Here is a 23677-nt window from a genome sequence, read left to right as displayed (position 1 = left end):
GTCTCCAAAGAAAAATGTATATGTTTGTCTCCAATCCTTTCGAACAATGAGATTTCGAAAACCACAAGTGCTAGAAACGTACCATTTTCGCTGGTCGATTCCAAATTTTGTGTAGATTGTCCAGTTCGAATTGAATATTTAAAAAACGTGTCCGTTATTTTTTTATTCCATTTTTAGGGATACATTTCAAGTGTTGAAATTTTAAGAAAGTAAAGCATCATATTATATGAGGTGTACATTCCAACACAACATAGTTGTAGGCAAGGGTTGTATATCTCTCAGGCGTTTGTTTCATGGCCAAATGATAGTGAAATATGAAGGATAACCGTTTCTCCAGTCTAAGGTGAATCTTTATTGTTTGGAGTGTTTTGCTCAATGGACACTATATATCACTGACATTATAATTAATTGTATATGTAATGTATTTGCTTATTACATATTGCATGCAAGAAGAAAGAAAGCACTGATCGTACATGACTTAGAAACTCCGACCGGAAGTAGACTCGATCTTGCAAACGGTACGAGATATTGAAAAAATAATCAAAAAAATATCCCTTTTATGGTACCCTTTGCCGATTTTTATCAAGATGTCTTTGACTTGTGTCTGTAAAGGGGTCATGTACAGATGTTGTGAGGAATGACAAGGAGAGTCACGTTCATATGTAAATGATACACTGTGCAGAGAGTGCAGGTTCAGCTAATGTATAATAAAAGTGACACTGGTTTATGGTAAACTGATTAAGTCTAATCCGCGTACAAAGGGACTATCCGTGTGCAATGATGCGAAGAGATTTTAGGGGAGATGGCTGAAATTCAGCTCAAATGTGGAAGAGACTATGTAGATTCTATATTCCAAAAGCAAATTGTTCTAAAATGGATGGAACATAGTCAGAAAGTACGAATTAACATTAATGTCAATGGAAAATCAGTGAAGGATAAATAATTCTTCCACTTATCTCTAAAACCAAAAGAGGGAGATGGCTGAAATTCAGGTTAAGTATAGAAGAGACTATGTAGACTATATATTCCGAAAGCAAATTCTCCTAAAATGGATGGAATATAGTAAAAAAAATCACGAAACATGAATTAAAGGCGATGGAAAACCAATGAAAAAAATGAAGTCGTCTACATATCTCAAAAGCTATAACAAGGAGATGGCTAATTGAAAGCTTATTCCAAAGACATAATGAAGAGCTTAAAAACGATGTATAGCACGTAAGGTAAATATGATTAGAACATTGTCAAAAGTCAAGTTGTTTGAGTAAAATCAGTAATAATGATAAAGTATATGCATCTTCTGCGATTTACCCAGGGCACCCCACGCGAAGGTTACGTGCTTGAAGGTTACGTGCTCACATCTAGATTTGGAATCTCCAGACTCGATTTAGCACGCAACGTGACTTTTGACCTGATCAACTGACACAGTCTGGTCCGTATGACAAACTGGATAGCCCTTTTGTAAGTAAGAAAAGTTAACTTTCTTTTGACCAATGTACCCCGTATAGTCAACTAGAACTTTCTTTCGTCGGTAATTTTCATATCTTCTTTTTGACATCCAGATAGTTCAGGAACATACAAGGCATCATCTACATCATCGTCAAGAGATAATGGTGTACGACTTGAGCGTCTTGAAGCCTTACGACTTGGTTGGTGAGTTGAGGATCGGTTTGTTTCATTCTCAAATTCGTCGTCTTCACTCATTCAGTGGCGCCCGAAGAAACTTTTCTAGGATGGGAGGGGGGCATCTCCATGGTTATATTACGTCTGGTATTTAGTATACGTGGTTTGCTATATTACGTATACATTTTCGTGATCCAAGGAGGCGGGGCTCCCTCCTCCTTCGGGTACCCATGCTCATATTCCCTCTCTTCTAAAAATGTGAGGGGCATGGTTGCGTTGTTGTCAATCTCGTACATGCTAATGATTATTTTGCGACTTTTTCAACACCTGCAGTCATCAAATAAATTTTCTTCCCCCATTCATCAACAAAGGTCAATATTATATGAACCACAGCGGATCAAGAGACATTTCTATCATAATTAACACTTAACAATTAACAGAAGTTGGTGCTCATCATACCTATAGAATTGAATTTTCAAACTTCCAGATTTGGTTCACAATTTGCAAAGGGACAGTGTTGCCACAGTCCTAGCTCTGGACTGGGCTGAAAAGTAGTACCAAATTGAAACAAAAAGGGCTTACTTCATTATTTTATACCAGTGTAATACATGGCTCTATAACACGAAACTAAAAGAGGTAAAAGTTCTAGAACCCCCCCCCCCCCCTTCTTCCAAGAGTCCAAATCAAGAATGTACGCTCTTTTTAAAAATTACTTTCTAAAAACATCCAAATAGGAGGACCGCGAACTACCGTGGAAGTAGATGAAACTTTTCTCGCACGTAGGAAGTGTAACAGAGGCTACAAATAAATGGGAAAACAGTTTGATCTTCGGTATGTATTGAAAGGAAACCAAACGCTCCTCTATTTCAAAGTAACAAATAAACCAAAATGGTATTATGGCCATATATGAAAAAAAATATATAAAACGAGGAACAAATCAATGATCTCCGTGTTTGTAAACAGTACGTTACAATAAAACATTAAAACATAATATGAGTAACGTGAGATGTAGGAAAATTCTTACTGACACACTTGAAAATGTGACAAGTATTTGTTACATGGTGCTGAATTGGGTAGAATTGTACCAACTTTTTCACAAAAGGGGATAAAAACGCCAGCGTGGTACCAACGAGCCGATGAACGACGAAAAGGGCTGGATTTGGAACAATTTGCAGTTTTTGTGCTTAAATATACTTCATAATAGTGTCGTTACTTCATAATAACATATTTGACTAAATTTCATGTCATAACCTGTAATCTGTCCATTAATTATTACTTATCAAGCGCATGGAACACATGTTCTTAATAAATTTTTCATCCAATATTTCGAGGGAAACACATTATCACTCATCGTCAGGGGCACGCAATGGCTTAAATCCTTTTTTTACAACACGATCCTCAACTTCTATATGTATATTGTAGTATACCAAATTTTAAAACACTGAAATTATTGTAAACATTTAAAACTTGTAAAAATCTATGTAATCAATTCAAGGCTATCTTGAGTACAAAATATTAACTGTCTGAATTGAATGAATTAAGTCAGGGTTGTTTTCAGGTTTAGTCCGTTTAATTGAAATAAGCCCCAAACTTATTTTATTCTATCAGACATACACGTGGAACTCCCAGACAAGGAAGTGTGAAAGGCATGCGAATTGCATTCCGCACTTTTATATACAAGGACCACCAACGTTCACTCAACAAACACTTCAAGTCTATACTTCAGTTCTAGACTTACCATTCGCGTAGAAGTTACACAAGTTACGTAAGTGAAAAAGAGGTGGAGCCTTCGAGGTTTACTTCGGCTACCACAAGAATCACAATGTAAATAATGTAGATGTCTTTAGTCAAATATCTTCAAGATATTTTTTTAACAAGTTCGAGACGCGATACAGAGGATGAAGCTGAGTGTTCTTCGAGTTTATTTGTGTAACATTGTTTAACGTGGGGAAGAATATGTATCTAACTATTTTTTAGTCAAATATATTATTAACTTTTTCTGGTAGTTTTAGATTCCGTGCTTCGTATCTCAAATACAGCCGTTATGCACGTTATAAGAGCAAGTAATGAAATTAAAACCTCTTTATCACTCAATTACCAGTCTCTTATTCTCTTCAATTCATGTTTGTCTCTATCTCTCGCAATATGCTGTGAGAAATCAGCTTAAGATTTAGATAGACTGAGAACATATGATCAAGGATTTGATTCTCAGTTTACGCCCCAGTTTTAAGTATTCTTCACAGAATGACTATATACAGGGTGGTAGGTAACTCCACCGACAAACTTTGGGAGGTGATTCCTTATATGAAATGAAAGAAAAAAGTTCTAATAAACATGGGTCGAAAAACGTCTCCTTTCAGAGTTATGAGCCGCCGAAAATTCGAAAATTCACGTTTCGAAACGCTCTGCCTTAGAAACTACAGGACCGATCCCAAACGGTTTAAGAAATTACAAAGGAACTAGTATGCGCTCTATCTAAATATCTATGTTCTACCGTGGTCCGTTATCGGCAAAACGAACTGTAAAAAGGAAGTTGAGGTATAGGGATACTCCTTTAATGGCGCGTTCGTTTCGCCGATAACGAACATGGATATTTAGATAGATCGCATACTAGTTCCTGTGTAATTCCTTAAACCGCTTGGGATAGGTCCTATAGTTTGTAAGGCAGGGCGTTTCGAAACATGATTTTTCGAATTTTCGGCGGTTCATATATATATATATATATCCGTTTCAACAGTGGTAATTACAAATATTGCATACATTTTATCGATGCTTAGGTGGCCTTGCGTAGCGTAGTCCCTAACGCTCCCGCATTTGCTGCGAGTTTCCCGGGTTCGATTCCCTGTGGGGATACTCAGTCGGAAATTTTTAAAGCCTTTTCAGGCTAGCCATCCTATTAAAATTTTTCTGGGTTTTCCTCATTCATACCAGGCAAATGCCAGGATGGTACGTAACATAATAGCCCCAGGCCACTCACTTCCCCGGGACGAGGGACGTCATCTCTCTTAAGTGACGGGCTTAAAAGGCCATAGATAGCGAATGCCCAGAAATATATAATTCCTAATTCCCAATTTACCAATGCTTAGGGTCGTCTACCTTTCCAAGTAGTTCTAAATAGCTATGTATATTGCCCTAATGTTAGTGCACTATCTTACTTTACCAATAAACAACAATAAAAATGTTATTAGTGCACTATCATTATGGTTACATACATATAATGTTTCCAAGTAAAACAAGAGCTATTTATAACTATCAGGAAAGGTAGGAGACCATAAGCATTGATAAAATCTACGCAATATTCATAACTAACGTCAATTACCAGCTTCGCTAGGTTAGAATAAGAAAAACATAGTAATATGTTCCGTTAGTCAGTCACTTGCAGGGCTGGATTAACATCTGGAGGCCCGGGGCTAGAAAAAAATATGTGGCCCCTGCTGACTTCACCTAATACATTTCTGTGAAAGTACTGTAGGAAAGTTAAGGAAATATGTTTCATATTTTTTGGTCATATTTTATTTTATGATGATTGTATCTTCATGATTCTTTTTAGATAGCCAGTTAAGATTTTGATCAGAGTGGACGCCCCTGTTCACTTAGAGGCCTGGGGCTATAGCCCCCCTAAGCCCCTTCCTTAATCCGGCCCTGGTCACTTGTTACTATTACTGAAGCGCTGTCTGATATCGGTCATTTTCGATCATTATATATATATATATATATATATATATATATATATATATATATATATATATATATATATATATATATATATATCTTCCCTCTCTCCAAGTTGCGGGGCTGAATTTGGATTTAAACGGTACAGGAAGTGTCACTTTTTATATTAGCAACTACGAAAGCTATGAATTCGACACATATCGGTCATTTTCGATCATTTTCATATATCTCCCCTCCCTTTCCCGCAAGTCGCAGGACTGAATTTGGATTTAAGCAGTATCGGAAGTGCCAGTGTTCTTGTCAGCGACCCCAAAAATTGTGGATTCGGCACTAATATCGGTCATTTTCGATCATTTTATATATATATATCTTCCCCTCACTCCCCCCCCCAAGTTGCGGGACTGAATTTGGATTTAAATGGCGTGGGAAGTGTCACTTTTCATGTCAGCGAACCCGAAAACTATTTATTCGACAATAATATCGGTCATTTTTGATGATTTTTATATGTCTCCCCCTCCCTCTTCCCTAAATTGCACCGTCAAAGCGAAATGATAAAAGCCATCCCAGGCCCGTACTTCATCAATGTTGAAAATTACCTGTGGTTGTAATTAGGGCTCCTAAAGCTTCCATAAGAGGTCAAGGAGTTTGATCGACTAGATCAGTCAAGATCGATCGGGTGGTTCAAAAGTTATTAAGTCACAAACATAGTCACTTTCATATATATATATATATATATATATATATATATATATATATATATATATATATATATAGATAGATAGATATAGATAGATAGATAGATAGATAGATAGATATATATATATATATATATATATATATATATATATATATATATATATATATATATATATATCCAATCGGTCTAACTGTAACGAAAACGTTACACAGAGACCTGTCAGGAAATCTTCTGGGGTCGACAGGTCTCTCTGTAACGAAAGAGGTCTATTTGTAACAGAAGAGGGGTCTCTTAGTAACATCGATAATAAGAACCAGATTCTGTGCATGATGAATGGTCTCTTCGTAACATTCAGTGCTACCACCACACCTAAAATCATAATTTGTAATTCCGCATTTAAAAGTCAAGTTGGCTTACTTTTGACTGTGTACTGAGATGCACTTATGATATGGTGTCCGTTAAGTTTATTTCCTTCTCTTCAGCTTTCTTCGTTCAAGATATTTCTCAGTAAACTTCTTTTTCTCATTCTTTATATTTCTTTGTCGTCTCTGTATAAAGACAACATATAATATTCACTCGAACTATCACATGGTCGAATTGCAAGCACTTCTCATACAGGTCGGTCAGTATGGGAAGATAACATGCTATCGAATGTTTCCTCTCGTAGCCGGCTAGTAGTTAAACGAGGACATTAGTGAGATCAGATCAATCATGGGATGTCCGAACTGTTTCATACGAGTCTGTATACTGTACGAGTTTCAACTGGAAGCAAAAAGGAAAAAATCTAAATATATCTTATATTCGCCAAAATACAAGTATTTTTTCTCCATACTTATGTGCAACACTACTCTATACAAACCAAAAGTAAGAAGATATATCATTATGTTTGTATTGTTGCACTAACATGAGAAACAATGCCTCAAAATCACTTACCGTTTTTCGATATTTATTACCAAGGAGTTGATATTTTTATTCTTATGCAGGAGAAAGTAGCATAGAAATGGCACTTAACGTTTGTTGGCTTATCAAAGCCAAAGTGTTTAGAAAATTGACTGAAATTCGAGTCGAGTTGGAGGAAATTTTTCGAGTCGAGTTCTTGAGTCGAGCTCAAAGATATATGTTTCGAGTCGACTCGAGTTTCAATGAAAACTCGCTCGAACTCACTCGTGCCCGACCCTAGAGTTTTAGTTGTCTAGTAGCCTTAAAAATTAAATTAACATTCAAATTCAAATTTATAATCGTATTTTTTAGCTTTCAATTTCTAATATAAACCCCAAACTAATAATGTAACAAACTGCTGTATGTTAATATCTTATTAATGGTCTTGATCTTCTACTGAGACCACAAAGCCTGCGTACCCATTCTAAAAGAGTCAGAGGACGGCAACTTCTAAAAAGTGCATTAGCTGAGCCTGCGCCGTCTACACAGCGCATCACTTTAATGTGAACAGTGTTAGAAGCATCACTGAAAAATAGTTCAGGGAATACTTTTACGTACAGGTTAGAGTTTTTTTAGCCTGACATGTTAAATACATTTCATATATTTGAACAGACTATTACAATTACAAGAATAAATATTGTAGTTTGACCAGTAAACAAAATTATAAATCTCTGCACTACCTGCAATACGAAATGTAAAAATAATGAAGTATATTTGGTGGGAGCGAAGATCGAACCTGAGTCCTCATGCCCCATATATAAGTGATCTTTATTCAACCAGACTTTATTACCATTGAAACACTGAACACATATGTAGGTGTGAGAAGGGAACATAACACTGTAAGTCGTTACACTGTTAAATTCATTTAATTTCCTACATTTGTACAGGCTGTTACTCGTACACACGAAAAAAAAAAAGTATTCTTCAGTTGAAAAATTTTCTTTTTCCCAATAATTCGGGAACAAATGAATTAATCTGGATCTTTATAATTTGACAACTTGCCAAAATCGGTACTCTAATAAATTTATTCTTGAGTAATTAGGAAGTGAAATTTTGTCAACTGAAGAATACTTTCTTCTGTGACTGTACAAGAATAAACATAAATTGATCATTAAACAAAATTACAAGTATGTAAACTGCCTGGCGTATGAAATCTTATATTTAAAAAAAAAATCTGACTTGGTGGAAACAAGGATCGATTCATAGACCACACTCTCCAAAGGTAAGCGCTATACAATATTTTATTTTGGTTATTAAAAAAACTTTCTGACCTTTTTCTCCATTTTTACCACTTATCAGGACTACTGGATATGACAAGCAAACGAACACAGAAACATCGAGGACAGTTAAAATCACAAAATTTCACCCACCGGAAATCAAACCCGGTATCTCCTTCCCACATAAGGAGCACGTGCTAGTCACTACACCAGTAGGGAAGGATATCATTTAGTCACTGAATGCATATGTAAAAAGGAAAAGAGTATAACACCTTAAGTCTATTGCACGTCTTGATACAATTCAAGGAATTCTAAATTACCTCTACCACTTTTCCTCCTTCCAAAGTAGAAGTTAGGCTGAAGAAGATTTGTAACCTAATATCTCGTCTAATCGTACTGAAATGTTTTAAGGATTAAACATCAACTGTCTAATGCAAAATAAAATAATAATAATAATAATAATAATAATAATAATAATAATAATAATAATAATAATAATAATAATAATAATATGCCTTGGTAACATTATTCAGGGAACACTACCCGTTGTCATTTATGTTTATTGTGCCTTGATAAAATTATGTAGGAAATTCTGTCCTTTATCATCGTTTGTTATTCTTTACCAAGAAATTATTTCCCTTTTATCCTTGTTACTGCGTGTTTATATTGCTTCCTCGTTTTCACTCCAATTCTTTGGATGTAGGATAGACTTCTCAGACATTGAACAATATCTTTCAGCGAACTTGTTTTATATCTGTGCTTTTTTTTTTTTTTTTCAACTCAGTTGTCTAGTCCTCCTACATATACTTTTTTCTCTTCCCCCCCCCCCCTCTAAACCGAGAAAAATTCTATCATAATGCAAAGCACTGTGTTCAGCTTCCTGTTTCAGTGATTTTGAAAGCACAAAGAAATTCGGATGCAAGTTAATCCTGCTCTTGAGCTTGTTGTTCCACCCTTCAATGGCATTATTTGCTCGATGCCGTTCACCTTCGCAGTTCTAAACATCGATCAGCACATTCACATTTTGTATCCATTCGTTCACAAAGTAGTCTATAAATGCTGTAACTTAATCTTCTATTGGCATAGTACTCGATATTGCTAGCCAATCATCTTCAATGTATTGCCGGGAAACAATAACTAAAGTGTTTCACATGCAGATAACTCTTCATTTTCATTTTCTTTGTATATACATAGATGCCAAATCTAGTTCTTGCACTTTACTCCACAAGCATTGGCTCAAATGAAATTTGCAACCCTTAATCGTACAATCCGGAAAGTTGGAAACAAACGCAAAAATACACGTCTCTTCAAAGTCAAGCATGATCTTTTGAGCAGTTCAACCCTGTAAACACTCCTTTAATTTATTGAAAAGGAAGTCGTAAGTTCTCTTTTATTGTCCAGCAGGAAGACAAAAGCTACGGAGATGATATGATATTTATCTCATTCTCCATACTGCCACCATCTGCGTATAACGTATAGAGTTTGGCTAACTGCTTGCTGCACAATTTGAAAGTTCCATCAAAAAAGAAGTTTTTTTTTTATGTAATATTTCCTGACCTTTCCTACTTGAGAAAACAAGAATTCTCTGTTCGTGTCTTTCATCCAGCAAAAGAAAGCTTGAGTTATGGTTTATCCTCAGGTTTTTCTCGGTTAACACGATCTTTCATCTTGAATCCGGAATTATGATTAAGAATTAGATTTCTGGGCTGTCGGCATCTGAGGCCACTAAGCCCGTCACGTACATGAGGGATGATGTCCCTCGGCGAGCACACTACCCGATGAAAGGGAAGGAAGGAAACGGCCTGGGACCATTATGTTAGGCATCATCCCGGCATTTGCCTGGTGTAAATGAAGAAAAGCCAGGAAAAACCTCACTCAAGATGGCTGGCCTGAAAAATCTGTTACACTTTTTCGACCGAGTGTCCCCACCGAGAATCGAGCCCAGGATCACTCGCACCAAAGGCGAGAGCGTTAGCGACTACGCCACGCGGGACTACAATCTTGAATTGGGTCTCGAAGATCTCCTCGCTCTTGTCGCCTCACATATAATTCATGTTTCTTTTGAAGCTGTTGTAATCGGGAACTTCCGTCACAAAATCCAGTCCACGATTAAACAGTGTACTCATTTCTTCGTGGTAGATCTTCGATAGAGGCTCGTCACTTTCTCTGGCTCTCTTCTTTGCTGCCATCCGTTGAACTCGAACTTCTGTTTTAGCGACGTCTGGTTGACATTTATGTTCCGTTGACTTCTTATTTTCCCTTTGTTACTAACTGATTCCTGCACTTGTCTTTCTTCTCTCTAACACGCAGCCAAGTTATTGTCTTAGTACACTGCTTCTTCACATGATACACTGCACAGGGCTTGCCTTTCGTTATCTCAGAAGTTGTCACTTCATCTATTATAAATTCCCGAACTAAACGAAAATAATAATAATAATTAATAATTAATTTCAATTTTAGTTCACTAAAGAGCAGTCCATACGAATACAGTTTTTCATTATACTGCAATATATACAATAAAAGTGTAAGTTAATGATATATATATATATATATATATATATATATATATATATATATATATATATATATATATATATATATATATATATATATATATATATATATATATATATATATATATATCATTATCAAGGTGTGCTATAGGGGCTATAGGGGCTATAGCTCACCTTGATGCTCAGATATACATTCGATAAAATGGGTTTCAATCGTGCTTTACACTGAGTAAAACGGCAAACTATGGTTTGGCCCAGCGTTTCCCAACCGGTGTGCCGTGAATGGGCCGCTGGTGTGCCGCGAGGAATCGAAATAAAATTATGAATTTTATAGCAATCAAAACGTAGGGGAAAATGTATATTTGTATTTTACATTACCATGAATCTTCAAATTTAAGTTTCATACCGGTTACTGTTCTGTCCATTTCTAATGTTGAAAAAAGTATGTGTTATTATTGTTATGACCTTTATTGGTTCCTTATTATTGCAGACTATTTCGTAACTTAAAATTTAAAACATCATTCAATCCTTCCGACAAATTACCTACATTTGTGTCTTAAAAGTAAAAGAGATTTGTTTGTTCCTTCGTTATTTAGTGATCTTCCTTCTTTGTAAAAGGTTGGACACAGTTTTTAAAAAGAAAGCGTATTTTTATAAAACCTGAGTCCAATATTTCATTGCAATTGTTTTCTATTTTAAAATTAGAATGAAAAATAAGCATAATGATTTACGACGGGGAAAACACAGTGATAGAGATCTCTTCTCTGTGAGAAGGAGATCAATAATCACAGAAAAAAAAATACCACTGTGTTTTATATTTACAAATAATAATATCTATAAGTGTGCCGCGAGAATCCAGGTAACACCCGTAGTGTGCCGCAAGTTGAAAAAGGTTGGAAAACGCTGGTTTAGCCTCTCCCTTGACCATATCCTGGATCCGCCACTGTACACACACACACACACACACACACACACACACACATATATATATATATATATATATATATATATATATATATATATATATATATATATATATATATATATACAAGGGCGGATCTAAGGGGGGGCTACGGGGCTATAGCCCCCCCTTGACGCTCAGGTTTACACTGGATAAAATGGGCTTCAATTCTGCTTTACACTGGATAAAATGGCAAATTATGGTTTAGCCCCTCCCTTGATCATATCCTGGATCCGCCACTGTATATATATATATATTGATATAATTAACTAAACTAACCATGTGAGTGTAATTTAATCTACACAAGGATGTTTGGCATTTGGCCTTTTAGGACACAAAATATAGAAAAGTAAATGTAAAGTGAATGTAAAATTATTTCAGTAATATTATCAAGAAAATCGACCTATATAGAATATATTTACTTGCTGGAGCTACTCACTTCAAACACACCGTTGCATTCATCCGTTGTGTTCATTGGGCTTACAATTGAGGTTTATTGTCCTCTTAATATAGTCCCAAGCTATCACAATCAGCCAATGAAAATAATTCACAGGTGGCACGTCCGTGGGGGAGGATTCTTTACTCTGTAATATCCGCCCCCCGGCAATGTGTGAGCTCGAACAGGTTCTTTCATCTCTCGCAGGGCGCAAACTTCCCGGTGCAAGTATATCGCGGGAGCATTTCACCCTCTTTCTAGGGTAGGGTGCAAATTTCCCGGCGCAAAATTCTTAACATCTTTCCTTGTATGAAGTCACCGTAGTCAGTCTTTCTACTATTGTTAAGAAGTTTGGTTTACCAAAACTCCATTATATATTTACCATGTTCTTGTGTGTGTGTCCACCCGGGAGACAAAAAAACTCAAGAACTACTTGATTGATCATCATCAATTTTGTCCAAGCTATAGAGGATCAAAAGTTATGAAACTACTTGGTTTGTTAGAACCATCTGCTCAAACTGGAAGTAGTTCAAACAAACCTTTTCCGGTTTTACCATTGATCGCCATACAGCAATAATGGTAATAGACAGCGATAAGCAGTTTTCTACAATCGATTAGTCTCCTCAAGAACATATTTCAGTTTCATCCGCAACTCTTTACTAAAACCGAAAGTGGTTTATATTCACTATAACTTCCGGTTTCAATAAACATTGATCTACACAGAGCAGAAACGGTAAAATATAGAAAGAATAGAGTTTTTCCAGTCGATTCAGCGTCCCAAGAATAACTTCAATCTCCTTCGTTAATCTTCAAACGAACCGGAAGTGGCAGAAATTAACCACTTCCAGTTTCAATACTTATCTCAACAGAGTAGAAATGGTAACGTATAGCGGGAACCAGTATTTTTTTTTTTTTTTTTTTTTTGTAAGGATTGATTCAATTTTTCAATAACAGGTTCAATATGTTTAGTTAGTACTCTAGAAATTAACCACTTCCGGTTTCAGTATTAATCTCCATACAGCAGGATTGGTAACAGATACAGAAAAATGTTTCTTTATAATCGATTAAGCGTCTCAAGAATACATTCTTTCTCTATTAAAAGCAAAAGTGGTAGAAATATACTAAAATTTCCGGTTTCAGTATTGAGAAAACATCGCACCATAAAAGCAAACTGCTTCAAGTGGTGTACACATGGCATTACTATTTGTTATTAAGGAGTTTGGTTTACCAAAACTCCTTTGTATATTTACGATGTCCGTGTGTGTGTCCATCCGGGAGACAAAAACACTCAAGAACTACTTGATGGAGCATCATCAATGTTGTCCAAAATATAGAGGATCAAAAGTTATGAAACTAGTTGGTTATTAGAACCATTTGTTCAAACTGGAAGTGATTCAAATAAATCTTTTCCGGTTTTACCATTGATCGCCATACAGCAATAATAGTAATAGATAGCGAGAAGATGGACACTTAAGATCAGTGCATCTTTAGTGCTTTACGAAGCAATAAATACTTGGGCCCAAAGTACTCCCGCTGAGCTAAGTTTACATTTTTCAGTCATTTTACTAACTGTCCGAGAGAAGTGGGAGAAACACCAAAGCTTAATGCGAGCGATTGTAAATATTAATGTTGATAAGCCTGATGAAGAGTTGAACGTAAGAACTGGTTTTCATAGCTGGAAAACTTTCGTTATCACTGCACGTACATTGAAGTAAATTAAAGTTCTTGGTTTTTTTTTTAATTCATAATTCGTTAATAAATGTTGGTCTTCTTCTCTTTTGAAATGTGTACCCTTTACAGAAAATGTGAGGTTAATTCTGGTTTTAGAAGTTGATTTTTCAATCATTTATTGTCCATCACTTATGGGTTATCTACTGTTCAAGATAGTTAATGTAAAACTTACAGAAAGTTGTAATATCTAAAGCTAACCTCGCCCATGTAGATATTTCACTAATTACTGCTAAACTATCATAGCACTAACGTTGGTGTTTAGTGTTTTGCGAAACACTAATGCACTAGCTTTTGCCGTTTGTCTCATCTTCATGGGACAAAAAGCGTAAAATTTTTTTAAAAATCTATGGCTCCGGTTGGGTATTTCACTAACAACTATACTATGATAGCATTAACTAGCATTTATCGGCTCGTTTGGGGTGTGCCATCATCTCGGTTTGTTTCGGCTCGGTTGGGTGATCTGTTGGCTCGGCGTAATAGTGAATGAGTTGTGAGCCGAGCTAATGCTCTCATATGTATGGGCACAGGTCGAGCTAAAACTCGACTGGACTCAAAACTCAAAGCGAATTCGAGTCGAGTTTCGAGTCGAGTCAAAGGTAATTTTCTCGAGTCGAGATCCGAGCCGAGTCACTGTTTTGAGCTCGAGTATCGAGTCGAGTCGAGTTTGATAAATGGCTCGCTCGTATAGCTCGTTTTAACTCGTTTTGAAATCATGGTCTGATTAGACTGGAAAGCGAAAGCTATGAGAAATGTAAGCAATAATGTGGAATACTTTTAGTGTTGCTCATGAGATGGGACAGTGCTCGACCTCGTCTCATCTCGATTAACAAGACGAAAATGGATTTTTATAACGAGACAGTCTCAAATCTCGTGGGCACCAATATAAGTATGTACTGTAGTTCTTATCACCAAAGCTGAGACCTGTACTTTCGAAGTTTTGAGCCGAAGCAGAAGCCCAACTCGGGTAGTGATTTTAAACGGCTCAGCTCGGTTCAACTGAGTGAACAGCTCAAGCCAGCTCGGTTGAGATGAGGCACCGACTCAACTCAGGTGAGCAATCTGCTCGTTTGGGGTGTGCCATCATCTCGGCTTGTTTCGGCTCAGTTGGGTGAGCTGTTTTCTCGGTCCAATAGTGAATGAGTTGTGAGCCGAGCCGCTCGAGCCGTTGAGATTCCTAAACTCGGGAAGAGCAGTTTTGAACATGTTTGGCGGGCGCTCTCTAACTTTTAACGATACTTGCCCCTCCGGAACTCAAACCCAGTACCTCGTGAATGATGTCCTTGCTTCCTAAACTTCACGACTACAGAGGTCAGCAGTCAACTAGTTTTTAGTATTCAGACAGAAACCGCCTATCTTTCATGTTTATACACGATAGCAGGGGTAAAAGTGCGGGGGAATGCGGTGGGACGTCGTCCTCCACTTCCGGAAAATGTGTCACGTCCCCCAATTTCTAAAAAAATACAATGCTGAAAGATAGTTACGGGGAACGGCGTGATGTGAAGCTTTAACCTACCTTTTCAGATCCACTTTTACTCCTGCAAGGTAGAGGTCTGCACACAGGGCCGGATCTAGGGGGAGTCAATTCGGAGCATTTGCCCCGGGGCGCTGCCGGTTAAGAAATGAAATGAAATGAAATCTTTAAGTTTTACGTCCCACGGCTATGCCGGTTAGGCTAAAGGAGACTGTGATGATGAGAGATGAGTGAAATGGTGGAATGAAGAAAGTGGGAGGAAACGGGAGAATCCCGAGAAAACCCAAGAGCAAGGTGTTTGTCCACCACAAAGTCCACACGGCGCGAGCTGGGATCGAACCAGGGACCCCAAGCACCGAAGGTGAACGCCCTACCACTGAGTCACCGCGCCCCCCCAGCTGGTTGAGAGTATGTAGGGGGCGCCATTTCGATGCAAAATTGGGAGAAATTAAGACAGATATACGTCTTTGCCCCGGGCGCAAAATTTCTTAGTTCCGGTCCTGTCTGCACGGGCTGGAATTTTTAGCCCGTGCCCGGTCCGTGAATTTATAATGTTACGCCCGACCTGAGTCCGAAATATGTTTGAGCATTTAATCCCGAGCCCGGCTCGAGCTCGCGTGTTATTCAAATGAGACCAAATTACAGAAACTTAATAATGAAAGCAAAATTACATTTCTATTTACAGCAGTTAGAAGTTTAATTTTGAAGCTGTGCTTTAAAAGTTCTCCAGAAAGAACGGTCCAATAAATATCCTTGTACAGTATATTTACAAAGTTTGGCCCAAGAAGGCCCGATAAATATGGTTTATATTTTAAAATTTACGACCCGGACCCGAAGTGATATATGCTTAGTAGACATGAATCTGGCCCGCGGGCCGGGTCGGGCTTGAGCCCGTGCAACCTCTAATACACGGTGTTATAATAATAATAATAATAATAATAATAATAATAATAATAATAATAATAATAATAATAATAATAATAATAATAATAATAATAATAATAATAAGTTGTAGTAGTAGTAAGTATCATTGATAATAATGATATTGCCTATGTAGCATACTTGGAAAAAGTACTTAAAACTACACACAACATTTGGCTCGATTTGGTTCGTTTTGGCTCGACTCGACTCGAAGCTCGAGTCAAATTCGAGTCGAGTTGGAGGAAATTTTTCGAGTCGAGCTCAAAGATGTCTGTTTCGAGTCGAGTCGAGTTTCAATGAGAACTCGCTCCAACTCGCTCGTATCCATCCCTAGCATTAACGCAATTGTTCTCTATAAAATAGTAATGATGCACTAACGCATGGCTTTTGTCCCATCCTCCTGAGATAATTAATGTAAAAGTTAGTAAAGGTTGAAAAGTCTAAAGTTAGCCCACCCAGGTATTTCGGAAATAACCCTTAAACTATATGACAATTAATTTTTAAACTAAAGCTCTAACGTTAGTGTTTAGTGTTTTGGAAATTACTCACGATTAACTTTTGACATCTGGCCCATCTTCGTGGGATGATTAATCTAAAAGTTACTAAGAGTTGAAATTTTTAAAGTTAGCCTTGTATTTCGCAAATAACTCCTTAATTATGATACCACTAACATTAGTGTTTAGTTTTTGGGGAGGCACTAACCTTTTGCGTTTGTCATATTTTCCTGGAACAAGTTTGAAAATTTACGTTTGGCTCTGCTTGGGTATTTCGTTATTAACCCCATAATTTGATAGCACTTACATTAGTGCTTAGTGATTTTAGGATGTGCTAACGATGAACTAACTTTGGCATTTGTCCCATTTTGGCGGGATAAGTCATGTAAAAGTTACAAAAAAGTTGAAAAATCTAAAGTTAGCGCCGCCTAAGTATTTCACAAATAACTCTCTTAACTATGATAACACTAACGTTAAGTGTTCGGTGCACTAACGTGTACTAACGATGCACTAACCATGTGCAAACTTTGAGTAATTTCTGAGAAGTGGGCAGGGTTAATTTTATTTACGTGCTTTTTTTTTCCTCGGTTACACCCGACAAATTCCACATTATTATGTTTTTAGTTGAACAATCGAACATGGTCTATGGAGCTAGTGAAGTTATAGTTCGTATAATCAGTATGTGGCTCATGAAAGCAATCACTTCATTTAAACCACTCGTACTCTTTTTTTTTTGTTTTGTTTTGTTTTGTTTTGTTTTGTTTTGTTCGGCAATCTTTCTCTTCCCGCGCAGTATTTAGAGGCTTCGTGGTGTTATAAACTGCGAAATATTTTCCAGGAATTATACATGTATACGACAAAATACTGTTTTTTCTTCGGTATCAAGCGTTGAACGCACAGCTTCAGTTAATTCTTTGCATTGTCGAAAAAAAAAATCTGCCTGCTATCTGCTTTGGGTGATTATCTTCACTTTAAAGGGAATGCCACCACTCAAATGGTTGATTGACGGGTGCATTGTTGGTTTTTCCTTCTGTGGAAAGATTTGCTTGAGCAGGTGGGTGGAGCAGAAATCTTTGATTTGCCTTTTGCGCTGGTGACATCAAACGAAATGTCAGAAAATATCGGTGCGTGTGGACACTTCTTTGTAGAATAGTGTGCTTCAATGGGTTATCAGTTGAAAACACAAAATACGCAAGTATGTGAGGGATAAGAAAATGTGGAAAGTGTTAGACAAATGGGCATTCTTTGTTGGAATTGTGACTAAGTTTTTATTCAGTTCGTAGTCTAGTAACTTAAAGTTCGAAATGAACTCTGTGAACAAGGGTGTATTTAGGGATGAACCCGGATCTCCTTAAAACTCTTGTTTTATGAAGAATTAATAAATTTAATCGTAATTATATTTAACACATATTCATTTCATACCTTAGATTTGGACTCATGGAACTGGAAGCCTATGAACCATTCTAAAAGTTAACTTTTAGACCAGTGCTGCCCTAATGGCGGCCTGCCAAACCATTTTGCGCGGCCCACAAAGCTTTCACGATTTACAATTCTTATTACTGATACTATTTTCATTTATATTTATTCATTCTTTTAATGTTTCCACTCTTCTTTCGAAATAAGGCATCCATTTAGCGATTATATACAACAAAAAGGCGCGAGAATCCACGGCAACACCTTTCCCTAAATCTTGAAGCTTGGTCGGGAAAGAGTGTCAGTGTTTGAAAGTACTTATTTGTGTGAAAGTGCACTTTCCACCATGAAAATTATGAAGAATCGCTTCAGAAACTGCCTTCGACATTCTTCTCTTTTGCATTTCCTGCGGCTCACAACGACAGGAATGAATGTAGATATCCAGGGCCTTGTAAACGCTACTAGTCACCTTCATTTCTCACATTGAATTGAATAGGTATATAATATTTCAAATACGTTTTTTTTTTAGGTTTTTCTTTTCTAGTGTAATATTAATAATAATAATAATAATAATAATAATAATAATAATAATAATAATAATAATAATAATAATAATAATAATAGAGTTCCTCCTTGGCTAAGCGGTTAGCGTACGCGCCTTTAACGCGGGAGACCCGGGTTCGATTCCCGGCGGGAGCTCATGTGGTTCGGATTCCACGTTAATCAGTAGGTCCACGTCTCATATAGCCTCGCTGCTGAACGGGACGATAAACTCGAAATCAATCAATCAATCAATCAATAATAATAATTATAACTTTTACATTATTATTATTATTATTATTATTATTATTATTATTATAATTATTATTATTATTATTATTATTATTATTATTATTATTATTATTATTATTATTATTATTATTATTATTATTATTAGCAGCAGCAGCAGCTGCGGCCCTCCACTTTACTAGTAAAGACGGTTACGGCCCTCAGGCACATTATAATTGTACACCACTGTTCTAGACACATGTGTAGCTAGGTACGTGCAAAGCTGTAGACGACAATCTTGAGCCGCCAAGGATTGGCTTAATTTCTTAAGATAAGCATTTGTCTCTAGGCCTACTGGAATGACAGTTCGAACTCCATTCTCCCTCCGAAACTTTACCAATTGCCAGAATCCTCCATAAAGGATACAATAAACTACGGAAGCAATACTGATATCGTACTATACTATAAATAATTCTTACAAATAATTCTCCTACGAATAATAGAATACGTATAGACTTTGATCTCAAACCAAAGTCACAGGTGTAGTAACAAAAGTGAAGTATCTTTTTTTTCTTATTTGTTATCGTGGAGTTAAGGTTGCTAGATCTTTCCTTTCATTCAATCATAAATATACAGTATATATAGAATATACAAGGTATATTATGTAATAACATAATAACACATAGCAGATAATTGTACTTCAGACAAAACACGCCAATTACATTACAACAAAAAGATTTGACAACATAATACTAGCAATGGCATCAGGCAACATAATAACTAACCGCTGAACTAGTAGTAAACCAAATGCACACATCTCACAATGTGATGCTTTCACTATTCATCCACGGAATAAAGGTAATAAACACTGATTCAGTTTCGGAGCCAAAGGAGGAGGCACGGGGGGCATTTCCCTCTCAAATCTAGAATGGACGTCAATTTTGGAGGGCAAACATTAAAGAAGAGAATAAAATCCGAGTGATCTGACAAGAATGAATGTTGAAAGTGGAGTTAAATTTAGTTACGAGGAGTTCGACTGCATCATTTCGACATCACGATCACTCGACCTCATGCTGACATCGCTACTCTGACCTCACTCTAACTTGACCTCATGCTCACATTACCAGTCTGACCTCACGTTTACATCATTTTGACATCACGCTCTCTCGACCCCACACTCACTTCCGCGGTGGTTCAGTGGTAGAGCGTTCACCTCCGGTGCTTGGGGTCCCTGGTTCGATTCCAGCTCGCGCCCTGTGGACTTTATCGTGGATAAACACCGTGCTCGTGGGTTTTCTCGGGGTTCTCCCGTTTCCTCCCACTTTCTTCATCCCACCATTTCATTCATTTCTCATCATCAGCGTCTCCTTTAGCCTAATTGGCATAAGCGTGGGACGTAAAACTTAAAGATTTCATTTCATTTTTCCCACACTCACTTCATATGATTGTAGTTGAGCGAACGTGAGTTATCGAACTCCATCATAACCATTCTTCTCATCACCACAGTCTCGCTTAGCCCTGGGGCATAAACGTTGGACGTAAAAAAAAAAGTAAAATAATAATTTTTACCGGCATAGCATAACTTTGTTAAACCACATACTAGTATTTAATATAATTATATTGTAATGTGTAAATAATCTAAATATTTTGACATATATTTCGAAGAGCACATGTATTTAGAAGTGGAACAAATTGAAATTTCTAATTTTAGATCGTGCACGGAGTCCCGGGTTCGAATGCCAATTGGAGAGCCTTGAAATTTGAATGTATTATGGTAGTTCGGATTCTACCTCGTAGCTAGAAAAAAAGGGGGGAAAATAGTATAAACTAATCTAATATGTAATCTAACATGTGTAGTCTGCCTAATATACAGACTTAAGCATTTACACTCTATTTTCATTTTTGTTTGGCATTAATTTGTCTTGCATTGCTATCTACGTAAAAATAAATGTGTGTGTCTATTTAGCGTGCGAAGTCCCTGTGAAACCATAGAAGAGCAAAAGAGTGCTTGTAAAACTTACGCTGTATTTCACTACACTGCAAAATGTTTTGGACAACGGATTATCTTGCATCTTTGAATTGACTCAAAACACCAAATGAGTCGCGTTTTATACACAGACATAGGGTGATCAAAACTTTCGATGGTAGGAGTGGGCACTATTTCTGTAGAATATTTATCACAAAAGAAAGTAACATTAATTCATATTTGAAGATTTAAAAAAAAATTGCTCATTTTAATTTAATACAAATCTGAAAGGCTGGAGTACGCTGTTGAAAATGCTACACTGAGTTATCTAGTTCTTAAAATTGAGCTCAGATTCAGAAGTGAGATAAATATAGGAACCAATGCTTCTCATTTTCTTCACAAGTGACCATACGTCTGTGCCAAGATGTAAAACATCTTCCATTTTTTAAGTAATCTGTTTGGCATTGTTCTTTCATTTGTAATTCTCTTCCTTTCGAAAAATAACCACAGCATTGTTACTTTTGAATAAATTGAGAATATATATGTATATACATTCTACGGACGAGGTGAGAAAACAGTTTTACACACATGTTTATCTTGCGACGATTGGCCCAGAAACCTAGAAATGAATATTTTAAGAGAGAAAATTCGGCACGTGCCCCCTGTGCCCCTTCCTTATGACGCTATGCCACTGGTGATATGCACAAGTGTAAGAAATCGAATAGAACGACTATGTCCATCCGTTCATTTATCCGTTGACAGATATCAGAAGGAAAATTCTAACAGATAGCGAGAAGTTTTTTTTTTTTTTTTAATCGGTTCTATGTCCCGAAAATAGGATCCTTCTTCCATAATACCCTATTCAAACCGAAAGTAATAGAAATAAATCATTTCTGGTTTCAAAGTTGATCAACGTACAGTAAAAACGGTAATATGATCTTTCTCCAATTGATTTAGAGTCCCAAGAATAGATTTAGTCTGAAATCTTATCTCTACTAACACCAGAAGTGAAAAATTTCGTGTCCTCCTGTATTGCAGATTCCTGTTTCGCCGAATGGCTTAATCTACCGAACTGTCGCACACCTGTGAACTGTTTAATCTTCGGCAAACACTTCAAGTAAATTTATACTGCCAAAGTGATCTTTCCCACCTAACTTTCCACTGTTTATAGTTTAATTTTTGTGATGACTTCAGTATTTGTGGAGCTTTATGCTGATTATGGAACAAAACAGTCCACTTGGATGTTTAAGTATAGAATATTTCTCGTTCCCACAAAATTTGAAAATAAAATATATATATATATATATATATATATATATATATATATATATATATATATATATATATATATATATATATTTTAATTATCACCTCTCATTAACTTTTGGTCGTCTCTATATTGTAACTTTTTAATTTCCTTCACATTTTCCTTCCAAAGCTACTTTTACGATTTAAGAGATGCAGTTGATAACCAAACGAGGATGAAAAGTGAAAGTGTATTTTACATATAGTTAACTAGCAGCGTTCACCCCGCTTTGCTGCGGTCACCCCGGAACGCAATAAACTTTGTTACTTAGATAATTTTTACTTTTTCGCTTTCAAGTGATATGATAAAAACCATAGAAGATTGCAGTAAATGTTAACATTATATCGCCTGTCATTTATGTTAACCCGCCCCGCTTCGCTGCGGTCACCCCGGAACGCAATAAACTTTGTTACTTAGATAATTTTTACTTTTTCGCTTTCAAGTGATATGATAAAAACCATAGTAGATTCCAGTAAATGTTAACATTATATCGCCTGTCATTTATGTTAACCCGCCGAGTGACACGGTCATGCGGGTTGCATATAAATACGTTTATTTTTATACCTATGATGAACTAACAAAGGATTTGTACGTTATGGACACTTGAATGGTCAATTATCTCAAGACACTGGTAATTAAAAATTAAAGTGATATGATAAAAACCATCTAGGGTCCAAATCCTAATAACCCCCCAAAAATAAAAGAAATTGGTTCAGCCGTATTAGCGTGATGAGGGAACAAAGGATTTGTACGTTCTCTTTTATAATATAGATTTAATAGTTGTCCCTGTATGTACTTGGGACGGACAGAGATGAAAAGGAACTGGCTAGGGCGTTAATATTTAGCACCATTCTGGCATTCTCTTCGTAACTTTAAAAGGAGAGCAAAGTAAAACTGCGTAAGTTTACATTATATACGTACAAGTAGCAATGGGGAATAACACTCAAAACTGCAAAAATCACCAACCAAATATTTGCCTGGCATGATCTTGTGCGTACCATTTTTAATTTTTCATTTTTCAAATGAAAGGTGCGCAGACTATTTTTCTAATCATCTTGTGTGTCGGAAATAGTTATCTTTATGAAAATTGGCACGTGGAATGTGATGTAGTGAATAACGTGGGAACATCGTACAGTATTTGGAAGTAGCGTACGCAGTATATAATATAGTAGAGGTTTATTTTTTCATAATATTTTGCTCAAGGTTAAAACACCGAACTTTATGCTCACGCCACTAATATCACGTGACCGACAAAACTGAATAGATACTTTTACCATGCCATTCCTTCACTTTTATTACAGGGAATACCGGAATAGTACCAAATAATAAGGCCGTAACCGCTCCTTTCCCATCAATGGCCGTCTAAAATGGAGACACCTCATGAATTTATAAGAAGCACTATCATCATTGTTTGTTTTTTCAACTGTATTTGTCGTTACATAATTACAGAAATTGCTTTGAACGAGGAAATTAGGAAATTAAAAAGTTAAAACATAATGAAGTAACAAAAGATAGTGAAAGGTGACAACCAATCAAGAAAGTAGTAAACTTT

At 36.5% G+C, this 23677-nt stretch overlaps 1 protein-coding gene across 3 annotated transcripts in view; it reads left to right on the top strand.

Moving 5' to 3' along the window:
• Cep290 (Centrosomal protein 290kDa) overlaps positions 1-23677 on the top strand; it is a 242003-nt gene that overhangs the window by 85593 nt on the left and 132733 nt on the right. The gene's annotated exons all lie outside the window — the stretch shown is intronic.

Source organism: Thermobia domestica, chromosome 4 (assembly GCF_964235325.1).
Source record: "Thermobia domestica chromosome 4, izTheDome1.hap1.1, whole genome shotgun sequence".
Classification (NCBI taxonomy): Eukaryota; Metazoa; Arthropoda; class Insecta; order Zygentoma; family Lepismatidae; genus Thermobia; species Thermobia domestica.
The sequence above is the reverse complement of the archived record's forward strand: the minus strand, read 5'-3'. Positions and strand labels throughout refer to the sequence as shown.